We start from the raw sequence: 16,353 nt of genomic DNA, 5'->3' as shown, positions 1-16,353 counted from the left end.
AATCTTCTAACGAAAAGGAGATGGTGTGGGAGATGGCCGTGGGGCCTCTGCAGACCTGCACCTGCTGTCACAGCGTCCGTGCAGCCATGGGCCCTGGTTCTGGCCCGGCACCCCCTGGCAGAGCCCGAAGGCCTCCATGCGTCAGCCCTCGAGGCCCCCCCCGCCACCACCACGCACACACACCTCTTATTTCAGCCACTTTGCCACGGAAATCTTCCTCCCGTCCTGAGAACGGCCCCATGCACCTTTTCCTCCTGCTCCTTAAAAACCGAATTCCCAGTTCCTTCCTTCGGCTGCCGGGATCTCGGGTGTCCAGGTTTCTGGGTTCTGCCCAGTGCGGTGTGAGTGAGGTTGTGTGGCACTTGCCATCGCTTTAGAGGGAGGGGTGGCAGCTCTTCCCCCCACTGGGGCTAAGGAGGTCAGCGCTACAGCGTTCACAGCCATTCCGGGCCATGACGAGACTTTGGGAAACAACGGCTAAGCGAGAGAGAAAACGAGGCTGGGGCCTGGCTCCTGGAGCTGCCATGTTATTCCTGGACTCCCTGCCTCGCTTACTGTGTTTATTTATTTATTTGATTAATTAATTTGAGAGTCAGAGATAGAGAGAGCTCTCACTTGACGGTTCACTTCCCAAGTTCCTGCCGTCGCTCCCGCTGGGGCCAGAGCTGGGAGCCAGGAGGCAGGAGCCCAGTCACTCCAGCCATCAGCGCTGCCTCCCAGGGTCTGCCTTAGCAGGAAGCTGGAGGCCGAGGTAGAGCTGCAACTGAACCCCGCCACTGCGACGCGGAACCGGCATCTTACTGCCAGGCTAAACACCCACGCGATTCTAAACACTTTAGAAGCAAATTTACTAAGCTGCAATTTACACAAACTAAAATGAACTCATGTAAAGTGCACAGTTCAATGCAATCTGACAGACGTATGCCCATGCAGCTGTCATCGCAACCAAGACGCAGAACCTCCCCATCAGCCCCAGTTCCTCGTGCCCTTTCAGCCGGTCCCCACGGCCCCGGCAGCCCCCTCTCTGCTTTCTGTGCCACCGATGACTCCTGCCCTGGGCTACAGCCACAGGCGAACAGATGTAGCCTCCACCTCGCGAAGCCGGGGTTTTCCAAGCCTCTGCTACTCGCCCGCAATTGTTCCACACAGCTCAGCTCCTAACCACAGGGGAGTCTTGACTCCAGTCCAGACCCCTCGGACTTTAGGTTGGGTCCCTGGGGAGCAGATTTGGGGGTGACCTTTGCAAGCAGGCGGCTTGTCGTGGATGTCCTCGGGATGCACCTGTGTGGTAAGCAAGGTGCCCGGGACAGAGGCTGCTACAGCGTCTCACCAGCCCCCTGGGACCCTGAGCTTGGGGTAACCTCCAGAGGCGTCCTGCAAAGGAGCCTGGGCCTCAGTACCCCCAGACTGGCTGTCTCTCTGATGTGGCCCATTCCTGGGGACTGGTAAACCCCAGGCAAGGCGGCTTTTCCCACTTGGGAAGGTTTCCACTGGTGATGAGTCATCCCAGCTGCTGCTGGGGAGGCTGTCGGGTTGGCCACGACAGCAGGTGCGCTGGGCGCTGGTGTCGTCAGGGACACTGCTTGCCCCCGGCACCCTCACTCTGCCTCGTGGCAGGCCCTGGCAACCTTGCACCTGCTGCAAGGTCCTGCCCCCTGTGGGGGACATCTGTTGGGCAGGGACGGGCGCTTGGTGCGTCCTGTAGCCTGCAGAGCCGCAGGGGCCTCCCCTTGGGGGCAGGGCTGCGAGTGGCCATAGAAGCCCCACTGCCCCCAAGCCGTCTGCTTCCTCCCCCACGCCAGGAGGCTTTCAACTCTCTCCCCACTCCATCTCTCTCTCTCCCACCCATCTTGCTGGAGCTGAGCGTCTCTGGCTGTCCCTTCTGATGTCTGTCCACATGTGTGACATGGCAATGCCTCCGCACCCCAGCCTTTCCTTGCTGGGAGTTTCGCGATGACGTCACTGACACTACTGGAGAGACCTGGCCCTTCACAGCCGCCTGAGCCGCGCGCTCTTCCTCCTGGGACCGGCTACTGCCTGGGACCCAACCTTGTCGGGCCCCCTGCCTGAGGCTGCTTCGGCTGGCTCCACCGGCGCCGAGAGCTGCCTCTGCAGGTCTACAGGATACTCCAAAAACTTCAGGAAAAACACTTACTACAAAACACTGTGCCTGCATTTCAAAAACTTTGTCACCAAAGTAAACACCTTTTGATCTCATCGTCCCTGAGCTCTTTGTAGTCCTGTTCCGAGAAGGGCAGGTGCGGCCGAGGGCAGGGGCCGCCCCAGCTCTCCGCCAGCTCAAATCGTCTCTGAAGTGATGGCCCAGGTTCACCCTCCTCCCCTACGTGGGGTCCCCTCTCCCCGCACCCCACCCCGTTCCTGGTGCTCGCGTGGGAAATGGGGTCTCCCGTTCTCGGCCCCAGAAGGGGCTGAGCATCTTTCACAGGCGTGTTGGCCACTTGGCTCTTTTTCTTTTGTGAGATTCCCCATTCACTTTACAAAAGGACTTGGCCTGCCGGGGCCTGTGTGTGGCGCTGTGGGTTAAGCTGTGACGCCGGCACCCCATATGGTGCTGGGTCAAGTCCCAGCCGCTCCCCTTCTGACCCAGCTCCCTGCTAAGGCTCCTGGGAAGGCAGTGGAGGATGGCCCAGGTGCTTGGGCCCTGCCCCCACGTGGGAGACCTGGCTGAAGCTCCTGGCTCCTGGCCCTGCCTTGGCTGTTGCAGCCCTCTGGGGAGTAAAGCAGCGGATGGAAGACCTCTCTCTCTCTCTCTGTGTCTCTCCTCTCTCAGTAACTCTGCCTTTCAAATAAAAATAAATACATTTTTTAATTTTTATTTTTTTTGACAGGCAGAGTGGACAGTGAGAGAGAGAGAGAGACAGAGAGAAAGGTCTTCCTTTGCCGTTGGTTCACCCTCCAATGGCCGCTGTGGCCGGCGCACCACGCTGATCCGAAGGCAGGAGCCAGGTGCTTCTCCTGGTCTCCCATGGGGTGCAGGGCCCAAGCACTTGGGCCATCCTCCACTGCACTCCCGGGCCACAGCAGAGAGCTGGCCTGGAAGAGGGGCAACCGGGACAGAATCCAGCACCCCGACTGGGACTAGAACCCAGGATGCCGGCACCGCAGGCAGAGGATTAGCCTAGTGAGCCGCAGCGCCGGCCAAAATAAATAAATTTTTAAAAACACTGTGTGCTTGCAGTAGTTCGGCAAGCGCAGCTCCACGAGCCAGAGGCGGGGTGGAGGGAGCACCCGACGTAGCAGTCGGCGTAGGAGCTGCCTCCCACCTGGCATCTGGGCAGCGTGGTCCGCGGCGGGAGCCTGGCTCTCCAGTCTCAGCATTTATCTATTTCAGGTGTGCGGTTCAGGTTTCATTCTGCACAGAGAGCCGCGCACCTGTCGCCACCATCTGATTCCCAGCCCATCACCGCACCCACCAGCAGCCACACTCCTCTCCTGCACTGCCAGCCCCTGGCAGCCACAGACTGACTCAGTCGCTGTGCCGTTGCCGATGCGGGATGCGGCAGATGGGTGACGTCACGCCATCCGTGGCCTTTTGTGCGTGGCTCCTGTCACGTGGCGTGGCATCTTTGCGGTTCAACACGCGGCAGCACGCATCGGCGGTTCACTTCCTCTGTGGCTGACCCGGGCCTGCTGGCTGCATGGGCCACGTCTGGTTTATCCGCTCGTCAGCTGGTGGACTTGGGCGCTGGTCCCACCTTGGAGGCCTGATGAACATGGCTGTTACCAGTCTGCGTGTGTAAATTTTTGTACGAAAACCTATTCCAGTTTTCTTGTGTCTCCACCTAGGAGTGGGTCACATGGTAACCTCTACATTTAAATTCTGAAGACCTGGGGCTGGTGCCGTGGTGTAGCAAGTAAAGCCACCATCTGCGGCACCGGCATCTCGTACCGGCACCGGTTCAAGTCCCAGCTGCTCCACTTCTGACCCACCTAATTCCTGCTAATGCACCTGGGAAAGCAGCAGACGATGGCCCGGGTGCTTGGGCCCCTGCACCCACGTGGGAGACCCTGATGAAGCTCCTGGCTCCTGGCTTCAGACCAGCCCAGCCCTGTTGTGGCCATCTGGGGAGTGAACCAGCATATGGAAGATCTCTCACTCTGTTTCTCCCCCTCTCTCTGTAACTCTGCCTTTCAAATAAAAAAATCTGAAGAACTGCTCTACCGTATTCCACAGCCAAAGCACCGCTTTATACTCCCAGCAGCGATGTACGTGGGCTCCGGTTTCTCCACACCTTCGCCGACAGCTGTGCCTGCTCTTCGCTTTGATTCCTGCCATCCTGGTGATGGGAAGCGGTACCCGCCTGAGGTTGCAGCTTGCATTTCCCAACGACTAATGGCGCTGAACTTCTTTCCAAGCGCTTGTTGGTCATTTAAACGGGAGTGCTTCGAAATGCTCACAGAAAGTGGAATTAAGAGATTAGCTTACTTCGGTGCAAGAAAATTGTGAAATTCATGCGTAATTTTTTTCTTGTAGTTTGCACTGTCCACAGCCCCTTGTCTGTCCTCCTTGGTGAAGTGCCCCAACCCTTCCCCACATCTTAGCTGGGTTCTTTCGCTCCAGAGGACTCTCGCCCGGTCCCTGCACCAGCCGCGTCAGCGTCGCACAGAACTCTGCCAGAGGTGCAAGCTCCCGGGCTACGCTCCAGACCCACCGAGTCGGAATCTCGGCGTGGGTCCAGCGTCAGTATCTAACGTCATTCCAGGGACTCTGGGGTCCCCGAAGCTTGCGGCCCACTGGCCCGTATGCCTGAGCTGCAGCTCAGCCCAGAGATCGTGTGAGTTAGAACTGAATTCCAAGGAGCTGAAGTGGAAGACAAGAACACAAACACCTCACTCACGGCGGGTGTGCTTGGCTCGCGGTTGGGATACCACAGCCCACACGAAAGGGGCTGGATTCAATTCCCAGCTCCGGCTCCTGACTCCAGCTTCCTTCCAGCGCAGACCCTGGGAGGCAGCAGTTATGGCTCAAGTCCTTGGGCTTGTGCTACCCACATGGGAGACCTGGACTGGGCTCCTGGTTCCGGCCTCAGTTCAGGCCCAACCCCAACCAATGTGGGCATTTGGGGAGTGAACCGTAGATGAGAGCCCTCTCTTTCCTCTCTCAATTTCTCTCTCCATTTTGGAGCACCTGAGACTCCATCTTGAAAACGCACCCCCCCCCCCCATGAGACTCTGGTCTGAGACTCTCGGACAGCAGCAGCAAACTGCATCACACTCGGCAGAGCAGAGAACCCCCTAGCGTGACTGCTCAAGCCTGGAAGCCGATAGGCTGCCCTGGGTTAATGATAAAATGCAATTTGTCTACGTCCTACACAGGATTAAAACCAATATGTGGATTAATGTCAAGATTCTAATTAATATTGAGATTGTAACTGGTATCGTCAAGATTATAATTGATATTAATTTCGCATAGGTTTTAGGTCAGCTTGACCCCGGTAACCACGTGTTCCCCTCCTGAGTTTGTGGGTTTTGCCTTTAAATCCCCTGTTGCTTTGGGCTTCGGGGTCGAGAGCTCTCGAGGGCATGAGCCCACTCTCGGCCGCCGGCAACAAAGGACGGGCACCTTGGCTCAGTGTGTGGCGCTCCGCTGTGTGCACTCACGCAGGTACAACAAAATAAATAAATAAATAAATAAATAAGCCACGGATGTTTCTGTCCCAGCATCATCATTTAAAAAATCCTTCCATAATTTCTACATTGATTAGACATTGAATGATGAATCATAGTACATACAGAAACCAAATGCATGATTAAAATTAATGTCCCTTGTGTCTTTTCATGTTTAAAACCGGGCCTACCAGGAAATGTACAACTACTCTCGAGCACTGTGTTGTCCATCTGTTGGGGTTCGGTCAGTGTTGAGCTGCAAGACGAGAGACCTGCGAGGCCGCAGGGTTTTCACGTCCACCCCACATCACGGCAGAGGTGCGAGTGTGTCTCGGGAGAGAGACGCAGCTCTCCAGCCCTGGGCAGGCGAGAAGCCCCCGGGGCGGAGCGGGACACGAAAGCAGTGGTGTCCGGTCCCAGCTGCTTTTGCATGAGAAGTCCTGCAGCCGGACCAGACACGGAAATGTCAGGGCGACGTGCAGAGCCACCTCCCACACTGGGCAACCAGCGGTCAGCCCTGGGGCCCCTCTACCCAGCTGTGCAATCAGCAAGACCACACGGGTAAATCCCAACTCGGGGGTCTCTCTGCAGGGCCGCAGCTACAAGATCAACACGGCGGTCACTGGAGTGCACGTGTCCCGGATTACGAAGCCACGTCTGCCCCACCGCGTCTCTGATCTGCTCCTCTGAACCCAAGGGCGGAGCACCCAGGCCGACCCGTGCTCCGTGGGGTAAGGTGCCGTTCCCCCGGCACGGCTGAAACACAGGATGCTGGAGGTGATGTTAGGGTAGCTATGGAGACAGGAGCTGTGTGAACCAAGAAAAACAGGAATTTCCGTGTGATACAACCAGGAAGCAAGCCCTAGACGCAAACCAGCATTTATATACCCGAGTCTCGTCGTTGTTTGATAACCTGGTGGGGTGCGTCCCAGCCCTCTCCCTGGGGGCAGCTTAGGGGACTGTCACCTGCCCGTCATCAAGGGGGCTGATGGAGGTTCTGGAAGGGATTCCCCACCTGGAAAGCCCTCCGCCCCGCAACCTCCCAGAAAGGATGTAGGGGAGGAGAAACGGAGGGCCCACACCCAGCGTCCATAAAAACTCCAGGCTGAATGTGGACTGGGCTCTCCGCTCTTTCCCGAGACGCCCCCCTGACCTGCAGGGTGTGCCCTCTTCATTAGACTTGGCTGGCACACTCACCGAGCCTCCCCGTCTCACGTCTGAGATCCTTCTCGAACGATGACAAGAACGGCCGAGCCAGCGCTCCCCGGGAGCACCTGCCACCCTAACGTCCACACGTCATGAATTAGGACACGGAACCCTGGCTTAGGGCTCCATTGCGGTTACTAAAGATAACGTTCTGGACTGATAAAGTGGGGGGGGGGGGAGGAGCGAAGGGGGAGGGGCAGCTTCTCTTTCTGGAAGCATCCGGTGTTAGCTCACTCAAGCCTCTCCACCTCCCCACGAGGCAGGTCCAGTTGTCCACCTTAGAGAAGGGGCTGGGCCCGTTCCCTCAGTACTCACGTGCGCTGTTGGTGATGGCGGAGAGAGGAGCCCACGCCGAGTGAACCTGTCCCTCTCTCAGCCACGCGCTGTCCCCCCCAACCCAGGCTGGCCAGAGGGGTTCTAGAAGTGGGGCATGGGGGCAAGGAACTTCTCAGGGCCCACAGCCAGGCCCTCAAAGCCCCAGGGCTGTTCGGTAGCCAGCAGACCTTAGCCTATGCCTGCATGAGGGGCCGGAGAAAACGGGGATCCTTTCGGAAGAAAAGTGGGAATTTTTGTGCGGATGGCTCACCACGCATGGCTGGCTTCACCATGGCTACTCTCTGTTGCAAGTCCGAATTTTTTTTTTTTTTTTTTTTTTTACAGGCAGAGTGGACAGTGAGAGAGAGAGACAGAGAGAAAGCTCTTCCTTTGCCGTTGGTTCGCCCTCCAATGGCCGCCGTGGCCGGCGCCCCGCACTGATCCGAAAGCAGGAACCAGGTGCTTCTCCTGGTCTCCCATGGGGTGCAGGGCCCAAGCACTTGGGCCATCCTCCACTGCACTCCCGGGCCACAGTAGAGAGCTGGCCTGGAAGAGGAGCAACCGGGACAGAATCTGGCACCCTGACTGGGACTAGAACCCGGTGTGCCGGCGCCGCAAGGTGGAGGATTAGCCTAGTGAGCTGCGGCGCCGGCCCTGAATTCTTTCTTGCACAAAGCCCAGAACCTCCTGCACCCTTCTGTCCACGAAGGGCAGGGTCCCGGGGGTTAGAGAGCGGTAGCAGGGGATGGAAGAAGTAACACAGCGAGCACGGCCTATGTCTTGTGCTGGGGGCTGCGGGAGCAAATGCCATCGTGGTGGGCGTGGGGGCAGCTGGCGCTGACTCCGCTAAGGGCCCGCGTCCTGCTTGGTCGTCGGCCACCCTCTGCTCTGTGCCTTTGCTCACGCGGGGAGCGAGAGCTGCCTCTCCTCTGTGTGGATCTCCGGGCCTTTGGATCAGGGCTTGTGACTCATTCAGCCGCAAGTACAGCCTAACCAGGCTCCAATCAGTCCCCTTGGGAGTTAAGGTTTCAACGTCTGAGTCTGGCACGGGGAGGGGGTACCAGTGAGCCCCTAGCAAGGCAACAGGGACACTTCGACTTCTCTCGGGCCCCTGGAGCTCGCAGCGATAGAGCCGGGAAGGGGACCCCTTAGAACCGGACTCCCTGCTCCCTCCACGGGCCACAGCACGTACATCGGGAGCAGCCCCCCACGCAGCCAAACAAGGTGGTCCCGGACCCCGGTGCCCAGCCGGGACCCACCCGCCATCCGAGGCCGCATCCGGGGCACAGCTCTCACTTCCCCTCTTCAGCCGGCTCGGGGCTCTGCCTGCCAGCGCTGCAGGAAGCCCTCCGCGGCTTCTGCCCACCAGTGCCTGGGGAAGTGTCAGGGGAAGGGCAGGCAGCCAGAGGGGCCACTCCCGCCCGCCAAGGCCTCGCCCACTCTATTCCTGGCAGCCCATCTCCCCGCTCTGTAATTACAAAGAAAACCGGGAGAGAGATGCGTGGGGGAGACAGGCTGGGGGCCCCAGCCTCCCCAGCAGGGCACCCACTTGGGCCCGGGAAGTGCCACTAGCAACATACAAGAACAAAACACTACTTTTTGCAACACCTGGGCAGGTGCAGCTGTGAGACCCGCCTGTCGCTGACTCTCATTCCTCCCTCGAAGCACAGGTTCCCTTACCTGCAAAATGGGCAAATAAAATGACGGAGAAAGCACAGAACCCCACCCACGCCAGGCACAGAAACAGACGCGTCTGAGGTCCCAGGGAATCCCCAGGCAGCCCGCACAGCCGAGATCTTGAAAAAGAACAAGGCTACAGGACCCACACTTCCTGATTTCCAAACTCACCACAAGGCTACAGGAATCCAGACAGCGGCTGACACAACGGTGGGGAACAGTGCAGAGATAAACTGGGCGTGTTTGGTCAAACGCTGTCCTGCAGAAGTGCCATGACCACTGTGCGGCAGAAGACTGTCTTTCCAATGAACGAACGGTGCTGGGAAAACCAGAAATCTACAAGCAGAACAATGCAGCTGGACCCTTCCTCACGCCCTAGACAAACACCAAGCTCCAATGAACAAGGACCTGAGTGGAAGGCCTAAAACGACCACTTTTGGAAGAAAACAAAGCAAAAGCTTCGTGGCACTGGATTTGGCCATGATTCATAGGATGTGACGTCAAAGGCACAGGCAGCAAAGTGAAAAATAGATTTCATGAAAAAATTTTCAAAAATTGTACACTGAAAGACAAAACCAACCGTGTAAAAAGGCAACCCAAAGAATGGGAGGAAATATTTGCAAATCATATATCTGATGAGATTAGTATCCAGGATGCGGAGAGAACTTTTTTTAAAAAAAGATTTTATTTACTCATTTGAGAGGTAGAGTTACAGACAGAGAGAGGGAGAGACAGAGAGAAAGGTCTTCCATCCTCTGGTTCACTCTCCAAATGGCTGCAATGGCCAGGGCTGGGCCGATCCTAAGCCAGGAGCCAGGAGCTTCTTCCAGGTCTCCCACACAGGTGCAGGGGCCCAAGCCCTTGGGCCATCCTCCACTGCTTTCCCAGGCCACAGCAGAGAGCTGGATCAGAAGAGGAGCGGCCGGGACGTGAACCGGTGCCCAGAGGGGATGCCGCACTGCAGGGGGAGGATTAACCTACTGTGCCACAGTGCAGGCTCCGGAGAGAACTTTAAAACATCAACAACAAAACGACCAACCCAGTTAAAGAGCAGGCAAAGGCCTTGAGTATTTCCCAAATACGATACACAAATAACCACTAAGTGCACAGACACAGGCTTAGTAATCGGGATTTCAGTGACATCCCCTCTCCCGCCCACTAGGACAGCGGCCACCAGAAACAAGCAGTGACAGTGCCGGTGACGATCTGGACGAAGTGGAGCCGCTGGACGCAGCTGGTGGGACGCAAAATGCTACAGCCACGGTGGGACAGAGCGTGAGCTTCCTCAAAAAAACGAAGACAACTTTCCCATAGGAGTGGCCAGTCCCTCTCTGGTGCACACCCCAGAGAAATGAAACACAGACTCAATGTTTGTGCACACTTGAGTCAGCAGCACTCCCACAACAGCTACGGTGGGGAAGCAGCCCGTGTCCCTCACAGAGGAGTGGACAAGCAGACGGCGAGGAACACGCAACGCGGCATCGCCAGACCTCAGAAAGGAGGGAGATTCTGACTCGCGGCAGCACGGAGGACTCTCGGGAGGTTATGCTAAGTGTAACCAACAAGCCAGTCACAAAAGGACAAATACTGTGGGATTCCACTTACAGAGTTAGAGGGCGAGGAGCAGAGTCAGAGAGAGACGTCTTCCATCCCCTGGCTCACTCCCCAGACGGCTGCAATGGCCGGGGCTGGGCCAGGCCGGAGCCGGGAGCCAGGAGCTTCTTCCAGGTCTCCCACGTGGGTGCAGGGGCCCTGCACTTGGGCATCTTCCACTGCCCTCCCGGGCCACAGCAAGAGCTGGATCAGAAGTGGAGCAGCTGGGACTTGAACTGGGGCTCATATGGGATACAGGCACTGCAGGCTGGGGCTTAACAGCTGCACCACAGCGCTGGCCCGGGGCCTTATTATTTAGTAGCTGTAGGGTTTCAGGTTCCCGGGGGCGGCTTCGTGGCGTAACATCTAACACCGTGAATGCAGCACCGGCATCCCATCCGGGCCCCGGTTTGAGTCCTAGCTCCTCCATGTCCAGTATACTTCCCTGCTAATGGACCGTGAAAAGCAGTGGAAGATGGCCCAAGTGCTTGGGTCCCTGCACCCACAGGGGAGACCCGGAAGAAGGTCCTGGCTCCTGGCTTCAGCCTGGCCCAGCACTGGCCGTTGCGGCCAACTGATGAATGAACAAGAAGATGGAAGATTTCTCTCTCTCTCTCTGTGACTCTGATTTCCAAATGAATAAATCTTTAGGAAAACAAAACAACTTTAGTTTCACAAGATAAAAGGGTTATGGGATAGATGGTGGTGATGGTTGTATTATAATAATACACAAATACCTTATGAATTTGTTAGTTACCACTGAGCTGTACACTTTAAAGGATTAAGATGACACATTTTATGTTATGTGTATTTCTACACAATAAAAATGAGAAAAACCACACAGCCTCAGGGTGGCATTGGCCAGGCTGTGGGGACGCCCACGCCCACGTGGGAGTGACACAGGCTGTGGGGACACTGCGCCCACGTGGGAGTGCCTCAGGCCGTGGGGACACTGCGCCCACGTGGGAGTGCCACAGGCCGTGGGGACACCCATACTCACGTGGGAGTGCCTCAGGCCGTGGGGACAGCCGTGCCCACGTGGGAGTGCCTCAGGCCGTGGGGACACCCACACTCACGTGGGAGTGCCTCAGGCCGTGGGGACAGCGTGCCCACGTGAGAGTGCCTCAGGCCGCGGGGACAGCCGTGCCCACGTGGGAGCGCCTCAGGTCGCGGGGACAGCCGTGCCCACGTGGGAGCGCCTCAGGCCGTGGGGACAGCCGTGCCCACGTGGGAGCGCCTCAGGCCGTGGGGACAGCCGTGCCCACGTGGGAGCGCCTGGGTTTCATTCCTGGCTCTGGCTAACGCAGCGTCTCCAGTGCAGGCAGGCCCTGGAGTAGCAGGCGATGACTCCAGGGGGTGGTTCCGGGACATCTGAGAGCCCGGGTTGAATTCCCAGCTCCTGGCTTTGGCTTGGCTCGGTCCTGGCTTTGAGGGCATCCGGGGAGAGAGCCAGCAGGTGGCAGCTCCTCTGGGTCTGTGACTTTGCTTCTTTAATAAATAAATAAATACTTTTAAAAAATCTTAAGACTAAGATGTTAAGAATATTATTAAGAATATATTAAGAATATTATTCTCTTTTTTAAAAGATTTATTTATTTATTTGAAAGGCAGAGTTATAGAGCGAGAGGGTCACTCCCCAAATGGCAGCAACGGCTAGAGCTGAGCCAATCTGAAGCCAGGAGCTTCCTCCAGGTCTCCCACATGGGTGCAGGGGCCCAAGCCCTTGGGCCATCTTCCACTGCTTTCCCAGGTGCATTAGCAGGGAGCTGGGTCGTAAGCGGAGCAGCCAGGACTCAAATGGCGCCCCCATGGGATGCCAGCACACGGCTTTACCCACTACTCCACGGCGCCGGGCGCGGTGAGTTCGTTCTGCCTAGGTGTTTCAGGGAATCACAGAGAAGACAAACCGCACACGTACCGAGCCACCTGCGGCGTCGCACTGCTCTTCCCAAAGACACTGACGCCCTGGCTCCCGCTACTCACCAGTGCGACCTCATTTGGAAACTGGGTCTTCGCTGAGAATCAAGTTAGGATGAGGTCACGGGGCACACCCTGACAAAACATGATGGTGTCGCTATAGAAACGAGGTTTGGGGTCAGCCCTGTGGCACAGCAGGGAAAGACACACTTGGGACACCCGCATACGAGAGAGCTGGTTGCAGTCACAGCTGACCTTCCAAGCCAGCTCCCTGCTACTGCACCGGGAGGGCAGCGGAAGATGACCCCGGCACTTGGGCCCCTGCCGCCCACATGGGAGACCTGGGTGGAGCTCCTGGCTTGGGTTGGCCCAGCCTGGGTTGTTGCAGCCGTTTAGGGAGTGAACCAGCAGCTAGAAGCTCTCTCCCTCTTTCTCTCTCTGCCTTTCAAATAAAGAAATCCTAGGCTCCAGCCCCCGCCGCCATGGCTGGAAGCCAGGTGGCCCCATGGCCCAGCCACCGGCGTCAGCTCCACCCCCACCCTAGTGGGATTCACTGCCCCGATGATCTGGGGCCCCCGGAGCCGTGACTGCGTATTTCTGCTTGCAGGGCCCCTTTCTGGGACAGCAGCTGTGGGACAGGCGCGCAGTGCCTGCTCTGAATTCGCTTTCTCACTTGCGCTAGTTCCGTAAATTCCCAAGTCCTTCTCGGGTCAGTCCTGCGCCCTCCGTCCACCGAGCTGCAGGAGGCGCACTTGGCCGTCCTGAAGGAGCAGTGGGGACAGAAAGGAAGACACCAACCTGCCAGTCACCGGAGAGACTCACGCCCGAATCGTGAGGTTTGTGATGCGTTTCTCTACAGGTTCAGCAAAGAGACATGCGCGTGGACTGAGGAGTTGGGCAAGGTGAGAGCTGGACCGGGATTTAGAAAAAAATTATTTCTTTGGTTAAAATGTATTTGGGAGGGAGAAAAAGGAGGAGGAGGAAAGGAAAGAGAGAAAGAGAGAGAGAGAGAGGCAGGTCTCTTCCACTTACTGGTTCAATGCTCAAATGCCTGCAATAGCCAGGAACCAGGCCAAAGCCAGGAGTCAGGAACTCCTGCTGGGTCTCCCATGTGGGTGGCAGGGACCCAAGGATGAGCCATCACCTGCCGCCTCTCAGGGTGCGCATCAGCAGGAAGCTGGAATTGCAAGCAGAGCTGGGAGAGAACCTGTGCAGGTGCGTGGGCAGCGTGGGCAACGTTGGGACGGAGAGCAGGCTGCTCCAGAACACCCCTCCACCTGCCTGAGCTCCCCCGAGCTGCGCCACCTACGATCCCACCTCCCACCTGTGTCATGCACTTCTCCTACGCCACCGGGGACCCCTGCTCATCCTGCAAGACCCTGGGACACGGTCACCTCCTCCACAAACTGACCTCTGCCCGTGAGCCAACGGCACCGCACAGGCCCGGGCGGTGACGCCCACGCTCATGCAGCCTGCTGTCGCTGTGGGATGGCGCCAGTGTCTGGGCAGATCCCTGCTGTGTGTTCCCCAAACTGGCTCAGTTTTGTCCCAGGCCCCTCGCATCCAGCCGGGGCTGTGCGGCAAACTCTCACCAATACTCGTGGCAGAGTACTGAGTGCCACCTCCAGGCCTGGCTCTGACTGACCCCTGGACCCCATCTCTCTCGGGTCCATCTGCTGGTTCACTCCTCAAATGACTGCAAAAAGCAGCGTAGGGCCAGGCCAAAGCCAGGAGCCAGGAAGCCCATCCAGGGTTCCCAGGTGGGGTGGCAGACGCCCAGTGCTTGGGCTGTCCGGCTACTTTCCCAGGGGAAGCTGGATCGGAAGCTAAGCAGCCAGGCCTCCAGCCGGTTCGCAGCTGGGGATGCCCGCGTGGCAGGCAGTGGACTCACCACTGGCTGTGCCACAAGCCGGCCACAAGGCCAAGCAAAAGAACTGGTGCCAGCTCCGGACACCCTAGACACCAGCCCGTGTGCCGCCTTGGCATTCAGGACCAGCCGCGAGCTGGGTGAGCCCTGGGCTCTTCCAGGTGACCAAGGCACAGCACCCCCCCCCCCCACCGGCTGATGCCCGCTTTTGCAGTCGCCTGGCTGCCTCCCACCTGTTGGCCCACCCTCCCTCCGCGCGGATGCGCCACCAGCAGCCGCACGCGGCCTCGGCCCACTGGTCTCCGCCACGCACGCGGGCAGGCAGGGCGCTGCGGCTGCGGGCGCCCCACTGCATCCCCCGCAGCCCGGGGCTGCCAGGAGCCCGTCTCCTTCGAGGTGTGGGCCCGCACGGGGCGCTGCGGCGAGGGCGAGGGAGGGGGAGAGGGCCGACGCCCCCTGCAGTGCCTCCCCGCAGCCCGCGTTTCTGGTGGGGGCGGCGCCGAGCTTCTCCCTGGCGACGCCAGGACCCGGCGCCGCCGCCGGCCGTTTCTGTGGTTACCTGTCCTGGGGGCCTGGGGTGGGGGTCGCGGCAGGTGCCCCCGCACTGGATGGAGGGAGTATTGCCCGCCTCGCCCCGACACCCAGCAAGCAGCCCGGCCAGCACGGGATGTCGGCCAAGCCCCCTCCCCAGCAAAGGAGCCCGAAGACCCCCGCCCCCCAGCCGGACCCTTCCCCGTGCGGGCTGCAGGCCCAGCGAGCCAGAACCGCAGCCGGTCTCGCGCGGGGCGGCGGCGGGCACCTGCTCGCGGGACCCGGGCCGGTGCCAGGGGCCGGCGGCGGCTCCGGCGTCTTCCCCGGGGCAGGCCGCCCGGCTGCACTTCCTGCGGAGGCGGGCGGGCCCCTCCCGGGGCCGCCTCCCGACCTCTCCTCGCCCGCAGGCCGGAGGCCAAGGGTCAGGGAGGCGGGACCGGCCGCAGCCCGCCCCGCCCCGCAGCCCCGGCGCGCCGGGGACCGGCGGAGCCCGGGCTGGGCGGGGAGCGGGCCGGGGGCCGCGCGGGGGGCGTGGCCGCGCGGGGGCGGGCCCGCAGGAAACTTGCGCGCCCGCCCCCGCTGCGCCCCGCCCCGGCCCCCGCCTGCGGGTCCCGCCTTCGCGTCCCTTCCTTCCCGGCGGCGGGCGGCGGACGCGGGCCGGCGGCGTCTGCACTCGCTCGCTCGCTGGCTGCCCGCTCCCTTTTGTCTTTGTGCGTGGCGATGAGCGCAGGGCCGGCGCGGCGGCTGCGGGCTCACGGACGCGGGCGCTCCTAGCTCCCTCCGGCCTCGGCGCTCGCCCCAGGCAGCGGCCCGCGGGGCCGAACTTGGGCTCGGGAAGCCTGCGGACCGGGTCCTGCGCCGGAGCCGGTAAGAAGGGGCGGCTGCGGGGCTGCGGGCGTGTGAGCCGGCGCGCGCTGCGATCGGGCCCCCTCAGTGCGTGTGTGTGTGCGCGCGCGCGTGTGTGTACATGTGTGCGCACGCGTGTGCACGCGTGTGCGGCTCTGTGTGTGCGAGCGTTTCCCCGCGCCGTGGAGTTGGGGGTGCCCGCCGCGGACCGAGGCGTCTCGGGAATGGCGTGTCCTCGTGGGCATCCGTGTGTGCGGTTGGGGGGGGGGTGCACATTTCCGACTGCGTTTATGGAGATGCGTGGCGGGGCCGCTGTGGTGTGCAAGCGGCGCTGGGGTGGCGGGGTGGGCGTGGGCGGCCAGGCCCAGGGCGCCGGGCCCCCGGGCCCTATCGGTCGGCGCAGTGCGGAGCTCGGGAGCCGGGGAGGACAGCGAGGCCGGCTCGGGCCTCGTGGGCCCCGGGAGCCACCCCGCCGGGGCGCAGAACCGCACGGCCCGCGAGGGTCGCCGGTGCGCCGCGGCCGGGGTGGGGGCCCGCGCAGCTCCGAGCTGCGCCCTCCTCGCCCGGCCTCGCCTGCGCCGCGACCCGGGCCGGACCCGCCGCCCTCTGTTTCTCTCTCGAATGGGGCAGCCTCCGCCTCGCGGTAGTGGTGCGCTCCGCAGACTGCGCTGAGCCGTGCACGTAGTAGGTCTGCGCTAACCCGATCAGCCCCCCTCCTCCCCGCCGACCGTGGGCGCGGCCCCAGCGTCCCCTCCCTGCGCGTGTTTGTGCCT

The 16,353-nt window shown here is 60.2% G+C and overlaps 1 protein-coding gene and 1 long non-coding RNA gene across 13 annotated transcripts in view; one reads left to right on the top strand and one right to left on the bottom strand.

The window, feature by feature from the left end:
* Positions 1-5,670: 5,670 nt before the first annotated feature.
* On the bottom strand, positions 5,671-14,996 carry LOC103345474 (uncharacterized). 12 transcript variants are annotated; one of them, XR_011386963.1, is made up of 6 exons: positions 13,369-14,996; positions 13,135-13,245; positions 12,403-12,471; positions 8,998-10,623; positions 6,826-8,829; positions 5,671-6,435 (listed from the first exon to the last, which is right to left on the bottom strand). It is a non-coding gene; the product is annotated as an uncharacterized lncRNA (long non-coding RNA). The 12 variants fall into 12 exon arrangements; XR_011386969.1 differs by having other exon boundaries at positions 8,998-9,835; XR_007912296.2 differs by having other exon boundaries at positions 8,998-9,784.
* A 326-nt stretch (positions 14,997-15,322) lies between these two features.
* The window catches only part of HPCAL1 (hippocalcin like 1), an 85,126-nt gene continuing 84,095 nt past the window's right edge, over positions 15,323-16,353 (top strand). Inside the window, exon 1 of the mRNA XM_008249835.4 lies at positions 15,323-15,601. The gene's annotated coding sequence lies outside the window, so the exon portion shown is untranslated. The remainder of the gene's footprint in view (positions 15,602-16,353) is intronic.

The sequence above is a fragment of the Oryctolagus cuniculus genome, chromosome 2 (assembly GCF_964237555.1).
Source record: "Oryctolagus cuniculus chromosome 2, mOryCun1.1, whole genome shotgun sequence".
In the NCBI taxonomy this organism is placed as follows: Eukaryota; Metazoa; Chordata; class Mammalia; order Lagomorpha; family Leporidae; genus Oryctolagus; species Oryctolagus cuniculus.
Note: the sequence above shows the minus strand (reverse complement) of the source record. Positions and strands in the feature narration are given on the sequence as shown.